Raw genomic sequence first — 13543 nt, 5'->3', positions numbered from 1 at the left:
CACCATCCCACATGCCTCGTGGCTCACAGATGGTGACAGAAGCCTGGGGGTAGAGATCCCCTCAGAGAGGCAGTAATGCCTCCATGCAACTCTTCAGCTGAAGCTCTACCCGACATGAAATGGCATGGCCTTAAATGAAAATCTAACTCTGGGGGAGTGTGGAGTCCAGCAATGTCCCCCCCCCCCCGCCCCGCCCCCAAGTGCCTCCCTTCTGCCTTTCAGAGAAGGTCATGTATTGCTAGTTTATTTCAAGTATGGTTTGCTTTAATTTTCTCATTTGTTGAGACGCCTTTCTTCTGGAACTGAAGAGCCTAGCATCTGACACTTAACTGGCCAACTGTGTCATACCATCACGATGGGAGACCGTCCATCCGCCACTCTCTCACCAGGCCAGTTTCAACATTCAAATCCTCCTGCATCAGCCTCTAGAGTACCAGAATTAGAGGCATGCGCCAACACACTTAGCTAACCACTCTTTCAGTGACTGACTACTCACTGAGAAGCAACCTATGTCCTGCAGGGCCTGGACTATTCCGCAGTATCTAGGTCCACTCAACAACCGTACAATCCAGTTCTGTATTCAAGGAGCCTAGAGCGGTCAACAGAAGATCGTCAGAGTTAGGATGGGCAGCATGAGCCCAGTCTGCAGGCAGATGTTCCGGCTACAGCTGGAGCCTAGAGCCTCACGAGAATGGAAGTTGGTGGCAAAGGACTCTAGTCCAGCTGTACACTCACTCACTCATGTGACCTCTATTGAAACAGGGACACCTGAGCTGCCAAGGTTACAGAGTCACTGTGGGAATTTAGTGAAGGGGGTACATGACAAAAGATCTTGCAACCTAGCAGCTCTCTACAGTATGAGTCTTATTATTGTGACACAATCCCAGGGTAGTGTGGTGTGAATGACCCTCTTCACCCTGTGAGCACATCCCTGCTGTAAGGGACTGAGACACACACATTTGAGGAAGATTGATGTTGCTGCCAGGACACACCTAAGCAGATCATTATCTATAACATGGACACAGACTCAGTGCCCAGAATCTTTGGCTTTTACTGTGTTCAAAAGCACGGTATTAAACCTAAAATCAACCTAAGATGAAATTCACTTTTCTGGAGCTATTCCATCAAAAGTTGCATGTATACATTTCATGTGTTTGCTGATACCCCAGGAAACTGAGAGGTTTAGAAGGAAGCAAGAAAGCAAGAGACCTCAAGTAGTCCACGATCTCCTCAAGACCATTAGAGTGCCTTCTGAAAACCACAGAGCTGGAGCTGGACCGTTTCAACCCAGATCCTTGTGTGAAGTTCAAAGTGGCCTCTGAGGTCATAGAGCTAAGGCACCGGTCACCCAAGGAAGCTGTTTGATGTTCTACTTCTCACTTTTCATGCTGAGCCAAGGAATGGCCCCTCAGCAACCATCTATGGTAATGTAGAAATGGCCATGTATTGCTAGATCAGTTTACCTCCAGCTTCAGCCTAATATACAATCAGCTCCTATACATCACACAGCTAATACAGGTCATTCAGGACACATGGCTTATAGAGATCATTCAGGACAGATGGCCACCATCTCACCTCCTTCTTGGTAAGCCAACCTCAGTAGCTCTGGAGAGAATATGGTTGAAAGGGAGAAATCAATAGGTTTCCAGCAGTGTGCACATTTCCGAAAAGCTAATCACATGCTTATTACTCCTCTCCAGGAATGAAACCCACCTCCCACATGGCCACCCCCCGGCTCTTCCCCGGCTCCTGCTGGCTTATCCCAGCCATGTGGGCCCTTCTGCCAGCCACCGCTGTCAGAAATGTATAGCAGGGCTTTTAATCACCTGCCAATGGGCCTGTGAGTGCAGATGCTCACCCTGGAGCCAAGAGAGATTCGCATAAGAGCTGGAAGAGCCAACAGGCACAGATTGGTCATTGTGGAGGCATGGAAGGGGCATGTGTAGCTGTGGTCACAAAAAAGAAAAAAAGAAAAAGCAAGCAGCTTTTTGAAGAGGTCTAGGGTCTTCTCCTTGTCCACCTGCCACTGGGTGTTATAAATAAAGTTTTATGGAAACATAGTCATGCTTGTTTGTTTAAATACTATCTATGACTGCTTTCTTACTACTAGGGCAGAGCTTAGGGGTTATAACGACTCTACAGCCCATCTGGCCAACTAAACTAACCTAGTTCCATCTGGTCTTTAAGAGAGAAAGTCTTCCGACCCTGGTAGACCAGAAGGAGCACAGGATCCAGACACCGAAGTTCTAAGACTTGAAATTCAATGTCTTCCTGGTCCCACCCTGCCTGTATGGCCTTGAGTAAGTTCCCGTGCTCACTGTTTCTCATACAGAATCATTTCTCATTTATAAAGTGTGGCTATAAATCTACTTTACAGGGTTATCATAACTAATAAAGTGAGACAAGCTGTCTATGCAGTGAAGGCCCTGAAGATAAATGCATCAGGAAATAACTAGGTAGTCTCTCTTCCCCATGGCTCTGGAACATGTCACTACACTCTAGCCTTCTAGCTTTCATGGGCCGGAACATTGTCAAAGCCACTGAATGTGTCTGCAGATTTTCTATGTGCAGACAGTCTATGTGGGTCAGAAAAAGGGAGAAGAACCAAAGAGCTGCTCCTTATTGCTTTGCTCATGCAGACAAATCAAAGGCTGCCTTTCCGGTTAATAGTGATGCTGCATTGCCCAACACAACACCTCCAGAGACCACAGGATCCTCTCAGCAGGGGATGATGGAATTTAGCACCCCACCTTCCATCTCAGTGTCTGGCTTGGAGTTGAGCCTCTTGGTGATATGTAACACATCTGCAAACCCTTGTCATCCCACTGTGTACAGGTGTGGATTTGTTCCCAAGTCTCCAAGAACCAAGAACAGTACCTACTGAAGGTGGACAGAGCTTCCTAGGCAAGCGGGGCCAAAGAAGGATCTTTGGGGGCTCTAAGCAGAGAAAAAAATCATAATGATCCCCCAAGTATGGCTTTTATTTGAAGAAGCAAAGGGGAACAATTGAAAAATTCTGAGAGTGGTCCCACACAGTGGGACTCAAGGACACTCTACTGAACAGCAACGGCAGGTGGGTTGGACAGTATAGAAGAAGCCCCAGGTCAGACATCATGCCTGACACACGGCTCCACTCCACCAATGACTGCTTACTACAGCAAGCCAGTCGCTTCATTAATTTGGACAGACTTTCTTAAAACATTCCATGATAAGAACAATGAAAATAGTTCCATGTGGATTTGTATAGGGTAAATCCTTTGCATAAATCATGTCATTCAATCTTTCCCATAACTCTTAGATGCAGGTGTTAGTATTATCCCTATCTCAGAAATGACTAATGAAGAGTTTTTACAAACGCTACGAGGCTGGTTGGCCCAGATCCCAACATAGGAGGTCTTACTCAAGAGCCTGTGACCTCATCTCATGCTGCTTGTTCACCACTAACATTCTAGACTGTGAAAGAGACAGGTAGAGGCAGACTCCTGGAGACTGAAAGAACCAGAGCTACAGCAAGCCAGCTGAGGCCACTGCCACTGTGTATGCCCAGCATGAGATTAAAAGGGATGGCTCAGAGAATGGCAAGGCAGGGCTGCCTGTGAGGGAGACAACAAAGCAAACAGGGTTTTTAGCCAACTTGTCAGAACAGAGGGATGCAGACGAGACTAGCCCCCGGGTCAGCTTGAGAGCTCAGACTTTGGTAGGATGGAGGCAGTAGGAAAATGGTAGAAAAGCAAAATTAAAATTGAACTGGTGAATATATCAGAGTTCTTCTGAGAAACTCAGCCAGTAGGACGTGTGTGTGTGTGTGTGTGTGTGTGTGTGTGTGTGTGTGTGTGTGTACACATGCATGTATGTAAGTGTGCACAAAGAGATAAACAAATGAGATTACTCTAAGGCGAATGAGAGGAGATAAATCCCAAATCTGAACAGGCTACAGGTGAAGACAAGAGCTGATATCCAGCCTTGGGTCTGAAGACTGGTAACTTGGGCAGCGTTTCTGGGGTATAGTCTTGAGGAGAACACCTTATTCAGGTAACCTCAGCCTTTCCTTCCCAGTCCATCAACTGACCAGATGAGGTCTACCCTCCTTACAGAGGGTAATATGCCCTAGTGCAAAGGCTACTGATTTAAAGGTTCATCTTTACTCAAAGTCTGCTGATTGAAATGTTCATCTTCACTCAAAGTCTACCAATTTAAACATTAAACATATATTCAAAATATCTTCCCAGCTGACTGGTGTTTGAGCAAATAATTAGCTTCCCACAGCCTAGCAGAGGTGACATGGGACAGTAGGTGTCACAGTGAGCTTGTCCTCAGACACACAGAGAGTGCAGGGCAGGCCGGAGACTCCAGTGGAATGCCAAGCCCTTTCAGGAAGACATTTCCTGCAGTAAGAGGCGGGGCCTCTCACTTCTGTAAAGGTCAGAGTGTCCATTCGAATTCCCTCTCCCCTCTTATTACTTTGCCAAGTCTCCCAGGCCTTGTAGAAGCCGTTTCTTCCCACCATTATTGCTATTGTTATTATCCTTGCTAATCTTGGCACGAGGCTGCCCTGGCTGGCTTCCAAGAAGGAGAATTGCTTTCCGTCTCCCTTACACCCTCCTGTTGCTTTCTGTTGGACTCTGTCAAGTCTCCTCTCCTCAGACAGATGCCGGCATGTGGCCTGCAATGGCTGAAGGGGTCACCTGGGTTGGCACGGAGACAAATGAGGCCCAGAGTGGATGAAGCTGGGTCATCCCGACACCAAACCAAGATGAATGCTTGAAGAGATCACTGAGCCCCTGGTGTCCATTAACACAGCACAATGGGGTCTAGACCGACTTCTTCATCGAACCTGCTGAGGGACCATTATCACTTTTCTGATCTCTGCCTGTCTTTTTTATCCACAACCTTGCCACTCAGTAGGATTCTCCCAGCTCACCATGGCAGGCCATTTCCAGCATCTATATATACAAACGAAGATGTCTCATCTATACTCAGCATGCAGATATGTACCCAAGGACATACAGGTGGACCTGGGACTCAAACCAAGACCCCTTTCCTCCAAGCCCAGGGTCCTCTCTTCCCTGTCTTCCCAGTGCTGCCCAGTTTATGAGTCAACCTAGACGAAGAAATACATTTCAGTTTGTGACTGACACACTGGCATAGCACGCACCAGCTACAAATATAATAGAGTCTAACCATTTTAAGAATGAAACATTCTCTTTCTACTTGCCTTGCCTTCCTGTTATGTCTAAGGATTTTAAAAAACGCAATTCATAGGCTATGAAGACAGCTCATTGAGTCCAGGGCTATATATTCAAAACTGAGGACCTATGTTCAGATCCTCAGAACCAATATAAATCCAGATGTGGTAAAAGAGTCTGTAATCACAGCAGTCTTGCAGTAAGATGGGAGGAGAAGACAGGGAAACACCCAGAAGCTCACAGCACTAGTGGACAAGAGAGGCTGTCTCAAACAACGTGGAAGTGGAGAACCACCACGGAATTTGTGCCTTGACCTTGACATACAAGCCATGTCATGCCCACACCCACCCTTAGACACAAGCAAAAGCTAAAAAATTCGTAACTCTTAATTTTAAGAGATAGTATACTGGAGAGATAGCTCTGTCAATAAAGTGTTTGCTGTACAAGCACAAACACCTAAGTGTGATCTCAAGAATCCACATAAAATAGTTAAGCACAGTGGCGCACGCATGTCATCTTACTGTGGGGGGGGGGAGTGGGAATGAGCAGATCGTGGTGCTCCCTGGACAGCCAGCCTAGCCTGCTGGCCAAGCTCCAGGCTAGTGAGAAACTCTGTGTCAGAAACAAAACAAGGAATGATACCCGAGGAACGCCACCTGAGGCTGTCCTCTGATCTCCCTATGCACACTCACATAGATGCACTCACACATACACACATGTGCATAGGCACATCTATATTCATACACACACACAAACACAGTTAAATAGAAAAAAAAATCAGGAACAGTGGTCCATTTGGCATAAAATCAAGATATGGTGAAGAGATGGCACATGCTCTTTCTTAAGCATTGAAGACACACATTAATGCCTGTTCTCACCACTTCCTTACTGATAAATCAAGAGAGGGTGCAGGTCATAGGCAGTCCGAGGCCAAACCATCACCTTGATGGTCTTCTCTGGGTGCACAAGACCCTAGACAAGAGAGGCTGTGTGTTCAGGTCAAGCCTGGCCACTGTAAGAAGCAGCCTTGGGCATGGAGACTGCTGGGTTCACAGCAATATACCCATCCCCTCCTATGAGGATTGGTATAGATTGTCAGCTGTGTTTCTGTTTAACTACAAAAAGAAATTCACACCTATTATGGTGTGCTTGTATGGATTACACGGCTCTGTAAATGATACTACATAGGCAATAATTGCTGCAGGGGGGAGTATGACACACAAAGAGGGTCAGTGTGTGTGTGTGTGTGTGTGTGTGTGTGTGTGTGTGTGTGTGTGTGTGTGTGTGTATGTGCTCACGCATGCTGGGGTGAGGAGGCTGTCTCAGCGACATCTCATCACGGAAGGATAATGCTTTTGTCCACTGCTAATGAACACACTCAGTGAGGTCATGGCTCACTTGAGTGTGCCCGCTGTCCTAACCCCACCCTCAGCGGTAGGGGCTCTCTTTCGTGGCCGTCATCTCTCTCCTCATTATCAGCATAAGCTTTCTCTCCTCTTCCCCCAATCCTCAGTGTGGTGTCTGACCTCTTCACTGACGAGGCTGTGCAAGGAGCCGGGTGTGAAGGGGCTCCCCATCTGTGACAGTCAGTGTCCACTGTCAACTTGGCTGACTCCAGGGCCTCGGGGCATATCTGTGAGGCATTATCCAGGATAGGTAACCCCTGAGAATGTCTGTGAGGGATTATCTTGATTAGGTCAGTGATGCGGAGGGGCGGGGCGGGGGGGAAGACCCATCTTAACTGTGGCTAGGACAGTCCCTGGGGCAGGGATGCCGAAGTGTATTAAAATGAAGAAAATGAACTGAGCACTAGCATTCCTCATTCTGACTGTGGGTACCATGTCACCAGCTCCCTCAAGCTACTGTTGCCATGACTTTACTGCCATGGTAGACTGTATCCTAGAACTGTGAGCCGGAACAAAGCCTTTCTCCCTTCCGTTGCTTTTCTCCTCAATCATAGCAGGAGAAACGTAACTAAGACACCACCTATTCCCACTTCTCTAGGATGGTAGTGGTCCTCCAGGACAGCGAAGGCCATAGCTTCTACTCCATAATGTCTCCCATCATGGCCAGGAACCCAAACAGGAGTCTGCAGGGATTCAGGCCAGCTGTATGGTAACAAGACAGAGTTCCCGATTCAGGCCCCTGGAGAATGCCACCACCCTCCTGGGCTCCAGGACAACCATTTTCAGTTAGGCCCAGTGAGTGGGCCTTCTCAGCAGAGTATGGCTGTCACCCTTCCCCATCATGCACTCCCACACATAATAGTCAGTGTCAGAAATACTGCTCCCTTATTATAAATATGCAAAGCTCGGGAGGCAGCAGGCAGGGGGGATAAAACACCAGGGATTATTTACGAGCCTCTGACTCCCACGCTGGGGCTTTATTTGCTTAATGAATGGCCGGGGCCAGCCATAAGCCTGGGGATTTATTTGTCACCAGGAGCAGAAGACGCTAAGATGTGGAGATGTAAAAATGACAAATTCTCCGACGCAGCCAAGGTGGTATTTCATGGCCACTCTATCTGTGGGGTAAAGAAAGTGAGAAGGATTAAGGGGTGGCTCACATGCCAAATAGTCACCATGGAGAGTGTTTTCAACTTGAGTGATCAGCCATGTTACAAACCAGGAAACATTCCAGAGGGGAAGCAGAGGATGAGGAGCAAGAGCGACTACAAGGGTTCTCGGGGCTTATCAGCATCCTCAGCTCACCAAGGCACTTCAAGGTACTCCCATTCTCGAACAGTCCACCCAGTAAACCACCACATGTCCAAACAACAGAGACTAGCCCAGCAGAGAGGGACTGTCACCCTGAGCAGGTCACTTCCTCTCTCCAGATCTGATTGGACATTCGCAAATGGAAGGGCTTAAGGAGATTTATTAGGTAGACTGGGCTGGTGAGATGGCTCAAGTGGATAGAGGCTCTCGTGTGCAGGGTTAAGTTTGATATCTAGATCCTACAAGGAAGCAGGAGAGTTATCCTCTGGCTTCCACACGAGCGCTGTGCCACACCTGTGCCTGCACGCGCGCGCACACACACACACACACACACACACACACACACACACACACATCTATAAACACAGTAAAATAAATAAGTAAAATGTAAAGTTGAGGAGTATAAGAGCCAAAGTGAGAAGCAGTCTGCCTACACACAAAGACCCTGCCAATCCCACCTCCATATTTAATGTCACAGGGATGACTGCATCACTTTGGAAGGCAATGTTACCTGTACCACCTCCACCACCATCATCTTTGCATGTGCCGTCTTTGCCACAAGCATCTAAACCCCTGGCCCTGCAGAGTCCATGTTACATGAAGATGTAACAGATTCACCATCCTCTCTCAGGGCAGATTTCCCCATGGAGACTGCTAATCATCTCCTTGCGTCCTCTGCTACTTGGTCCATTCAGTAACAGAGTCCTTAGCTTTTAGCTGGGTTGTCATACCCAGCTAGTGGCTGTTTCCCCACCCACCTTGGAGCCCAGTGGAACCAATATCTAATGGAAGATAAGCAAAAATTATGCATAGATATTGACTCCCCTGAGGGCACGCTCATCTCCTGAGCAAGAACATGGATATGATGCTATCAACTATTCTCAACCATGTAGACAACCATGTAGGCTAGCCCATATGGTACAGAAGGGCAACAATCAATCCCCGACTGTACACATGACCTCACATTGCATAGTGTATTCACAATGGGTCATCTCAGGACTATTTAGAGACAGAAGTATCAGCTTCTATCTTGGCTGAATCATAGTAACTTTTTATATTCCTATTAGAGCAACTTTGCCTAATATCCTGATATACATGCCTCTGTCCTTCATAGATTATGAATAATCCTTTGCTCTCTGCAGTCAGTTATGCACCATCTCTAAGCTAGCACTTGGCACATCATATAAAATTATCTGTGAATTACATTTTTGCTTTCAAAACTCTGAGTAGCTAAAAAATAGGGCTCAAGTCTTCATTCTGATATCCCTAGTACCTAAGAAAGTGCTTGGCATGTAGTAAATGTTCACAAAATAATAGTGAACAAATCAACTCCCTATCAGATTATCTCAAGATACCTAAAGAGTTCTCATTATGGCAGAGCTGGACTGGATCAGGAACTAATATATATATGATGATTTTGAGTTTTCAAAACAGCACAAGAGGACACAATAGAACTCTAGTACTTAACTGACTTTCTCCTGAGAATAAAGCCAACAAGATTTGCAGGGCCTGGTGCCATCCCTAATTACTAGGGTAAGAAATGCAGGTTGACGTGGAACTATCTGATCTCTCATAATCTGAAATCAGGCACCAAGCTGGGTACCAATATGGACTGAAAGTAAAAATCTGAGAATGTGTATCAGAAGCCACCATAGGTATGTTAAGCAAAAGGGACTGAATGGAGGCACTTAGAGGCTTACGCAGTTGTTTAAAAGGCCCATAGAACCGAAATATAGAAAGTCACTGCCAGTATTCAGAAAATAAAAAATGTAATGGAATTCTAGGAGACCGTTGTCAGTGGTCTCTGCTACCTATATCATAGCAGTGGTGACACGTCTGTCATCTTTTCAAGACACCCAGAAGCACTGGCATGGTTGTATGTCTGCCACCTGCGAAAACCCATGAGCCCTCCCACCAAACTGCTCAAGCAACCACTGATGGCTTCCTCTTCTGCCTTCCAAATCTTGGGAAACATGTCTCCTTTCCATGTACTCTTTACAGCAAGGGAATGTGAAAACATCTACAGGTTTCCAGTACCTGATATACTGGAGGCAGCCAAGGACAGAGATGTCATGTACACTGACAGTCAGCACCCACTGACCTGGAGTCCCTCAGCTCTCTTGTCTCTTGAAATACCTGCTCATGTGTGTCTCATATTCACTGGTAGCTGAAGGACTTTGACATCCCCATTCTCGGACTGTAAAATCATACATATTCAAGAATCATGAGAAAGTGTAGATGTACACACCTGCACACACACACACACACACACACACACACACACACACACCTTGCTCTCACTGTACAGCATTTTATTATGACTTTTTATGACACACAGTGTAATGGTTTGCACTGCTCCACTCTCTGAATCTAATGGGAGAATGGGATCCCTGTAATAGAGATCACTCTGTGCGTGCTCAGGGAATTGAATGCCACGACCTTTAAATGACCATTCTTCCTTTCTCAAAACTGTCGTCATCCCAATTTCTGTTCTGTCACACTGAGATCATTTATGAGGTGAGTCTCTGGACAGTCTTAGAAATCTCATCAGGGGACCCTGAGGGACACAGGTGGAGGAGCAGATCTCAGACTGGACACTTGGTTAAAAAGAAAGCACATGACTCGGACACATTTTGTGCTCAGGTTACAGAGCCCTGCTTTCCAATCACTATGACCTGCGATCCTAACATTTCAGAATAGGAAATGAAATTCCATGTTCAACAACAACAACAACAAAAAAAATCATACCTTTGGTCCAGGAAAATCTTTGTCTTGCTCTGGAAACTCTACTTAGACTTTGTCTCCTCTACAAAAGCCACCAGCATGTCCCTCAATCTTGTCCACCACTTCCTCCCACCCCTAACTTACGAAGTTGACAAAACCGAGTCTCTGGTCTGTAGCAGCTTGTTGGCATATGTTCATAACATCGGGATCAATCCAAACAAGATCATAGGGAACAAAAGGCCAGCGGTCACCCTTAGCATGCTGGAGGAAAGTGTGGCTCAGGACAAAGAATACTTAGCATGCCTCCCAGCTTCTAGGAGAGGGGCTCATCCTGTCCTCCACACACTCTCAAAGGAGCAAGGGTAGAGGAGGGACATACTGTTTTATGATACCAGTGTACGGGGATCAAATGTCCCCTTGCTGCTAAAATATGTCCTCCTGCTCTAAACCATTGCTAGATTTGCTGAGCTGAGCCTCAAAAGGCCCGCCTTCTGTTCCTATGGAGCACCTTGTAGATGCCATGATATCCACAGGGAAGAGGCATGGAGGAATCTGTGATCCGGAAAGCCAAGAAACCATGCTGAAGTTATAAAGGGAATATCCAGGAGCAGGTTCCCATGGGTGTGAATGGAGTTCTGGAAGCTCCCTGAGACAGGGCACCCTCAAGGGGCTCAGAGACAAAGTCCTAAACTGTAAAAGATTGACAGTTCTCACAAAGACCTGTGACCTTGAGTAGACTGGGGAACAGCCACTGACATCTGCAGACCCCTTGCTGGGAACGAGAGAGATGGTGGTGAGTAAGAGGGGCAAGGGTGGATGCAAGGACCAAACCGGGGGACTCTCGAATGTCACAGGCCGAAACAAATTTCATTTCATTTCCAGAAGGCAAGAAACAGATGTAATAGGCGGTTTAGGACGACTGGACTCTACCTTTGCTGCCTCTACTTTTCTGTTACCTTCGGAGGTCAAGCATATTAAGAGGCATCTGGGACCAGGAAATGACTACAGCAACCCAGAGGTCCGTGGGAACAAGTGCCCAATCTGATTCTTCACTCTTTCTTCCAGGGACAATCTTCCTCCCTTCTTGGCTCAGGAAGCTTCTCTCCTTATAATTGCAGCGTTGCTGAGTAATCGGGGCTACTCCCCACCTGGTCAGCATAACGAGCAGAAGCTGTGTTTTGCCTCGTGTGCAAAAAAAAAAAAAAGCTCTGCCTCAGGCTGTACTTCGGTCTGTGCTAAAGCAACAGCTGGACTCCACAGAGGAATCTGTAAAGCCGCATCCCATCCTAAACTCAAGAGGCCACTAGATCTGTCCACCCTCAAAACAGCCTTGGGCTGGGAGGGACCTGGAACTACATCCAGCCCAAGTTCAGTGTCATGCTGAGATCACTGATTATCCCAAAGTCAGGAAATAGATGAGATGTCCCTGGCTAGCACCACAGCTAGTATTAATAGAAGAACCACATCTCTGTGTAGCTCTGCTGGCTTAAATTGATATTTCTCCAGGTTCTCAGACCCAAGACACTGAAAAACAACTGAGATATGAGGTTAGGGTATCTGATTTGCTAGGCTTTTCCTTCCTGCCTCCCTAGACAAGAATAGGCTTCTTCTTGTGTGCCCCATTCTTACAACACCCAAAGCATCAGAAGCAGGGGCAAGATTCAAGTCACCTGTCTTCCCCCAGAGTACATAGCCTTGGTACTTCTGCTAACAGTAAGTCCACAACCAAAGTTCAAGAACCATGAAATCTCAACAGAAGTCTCCAAAACTCTCCCAACACTTTGTTCCAAAGCTAGTCATGTGATAAGCAGTCTACTCTGTTGCCTGCCTTTGCCTAACCATGAGTCCAGTCAAACTGATGAGTTTCACCTCCATTGTATTCTAAAGCAACTCCTGTGTCCACAGTCACCTCCTCATCCCCAGACTTTCGGTCTTCCTCCTTCGCATCTTTAGGGCAGTTTGTGACCTACACTCTGAGGCCTGCCCTCAGCACTAGGTTCCTACAACCTGGCTACCTCTGCCCTTAGCCATTGTAGTTTTCCATGACTGAATCCTTGTTCACACCTCCCCCACCCCAGGTCTCTCCAAATGCTACCAGGGCTCTACTTTCTCTCCAGAATCCCCTCCCATGGTTCCACCCACCCACTCAAACTTTCTACCTCATGCTTCTCATTACAGAAAGGCTCAACAGAAACTGACCTCATTCCCTTCCTGGCAAACAGCTCCCATTTGTCAAGAGTTTGAGGGTTCAAAACCGGTATTCACACCTACTTTATATACATTATAACACTTGAGTCCTACCAGAATCCTGTGATGTAGGCCAGGCAAGGAGTGCTAATCTTAACTCACCTCTGAGGGAACCAGGCCTCAGAGGAGTTATCTCAGATCAAAAGGTAGAGAGTTACAGCCAGAGCTAAACTCACTTTTCATCCTTTCTTTCTCCTCAAAGATCCAAACAGCCATCAAAACCCACGCTGTCTCCCTTCCTTTCTTCCCAATCAATCCTCTGTGTACTACTCCTGACCTTCTGCTATCACTATTCTGTTTCTAGCTGCCTGGGTTATCATGGTGGCATCTTGCTTCACCTTACTGCTTTTATTCCTTAGTCATCTAAAAAGCACTGGATCCGCTACCACCACGTAATTCCTTAGGGTGTTTATTTTGTGGCTTTCCCAGAAGAAAGTGTCAGTGCCTCATACTCCAAAATAAAACACTGTCCAATACCAGAGCCCTTCACAGGACGCCCTCCTCGCCACCCTGCCAGCGTTACCTGTCTGGCTCTCCCGAATCACTTGCAGCTATTCTCTGTACCAGCTTGAGATCTTTTGCCAGCCTGATTCTTTACTTCTCCATTTCATTAATCTCTGCTCTAGTCTTTATTTCTTTCCTTCTACTATTTTAGGCTTCACTGGCTTT

General features: G+C 46.8%; 1 protein-coding gene and 1 long non-coding RNA gene across 4 annotated transcripts in view; one reads left to right on the top strand and one right to left on the bottom strand.

The window, feature by feature from the left end:
* Galnt14 (polypeptide N-acetylgalactosaminyltransferase 14) overlaps nt 1–13543 on the bottom strand; it is a 219142-nt gene that overhangs the window by 104223 nt on the left and 101376 nt on the right. The window contains exon 1 of one of the 3 annotated variants that reach the window (XM_059252893.1): nt 497–822. The exons of the other annotated variants lie outside the window; for them this stretch is intronic. The gene's annotated coding sequence lies outside the window, so the exon portion shown is untranslated. Of the gene's footprint in view, nt 1–496; nt 823–13543 lie in introns of those variants that run through there. 3 annotated transcript variants of the gene reach the window in all.
* Nucleotides 222–2060, top strand: LOC131901825 (uncharacterized). The gene is made up of 2 exons (XR_009376901.1): nt 222–1585; nt 1701–2060. It is a non-coding gene; the product is annotated as an uncharacterized LOC131901825 (long non-coding RNA).

The sequence above is a fragment of the Peromyscus eremicus genome, unplaced genomic scaffold (genome assembly GCF_949786415.1).
Source record: "Peromyscus eremicus unplaced genomic scaffold, PerEre_H2_v1 PerEre#2#unplaced_466, whole genome shotgun sequence".
NCBI classification, from domain to species: Eukaryota; Metazoa; Chordata; class Mammalia; order Rodentia; family Cricetidae; genus Peromyscus; species Peromyscus eremicus.
This window is presented reverse-complemented; position numbering and strand designations above follow the sequence as displayed.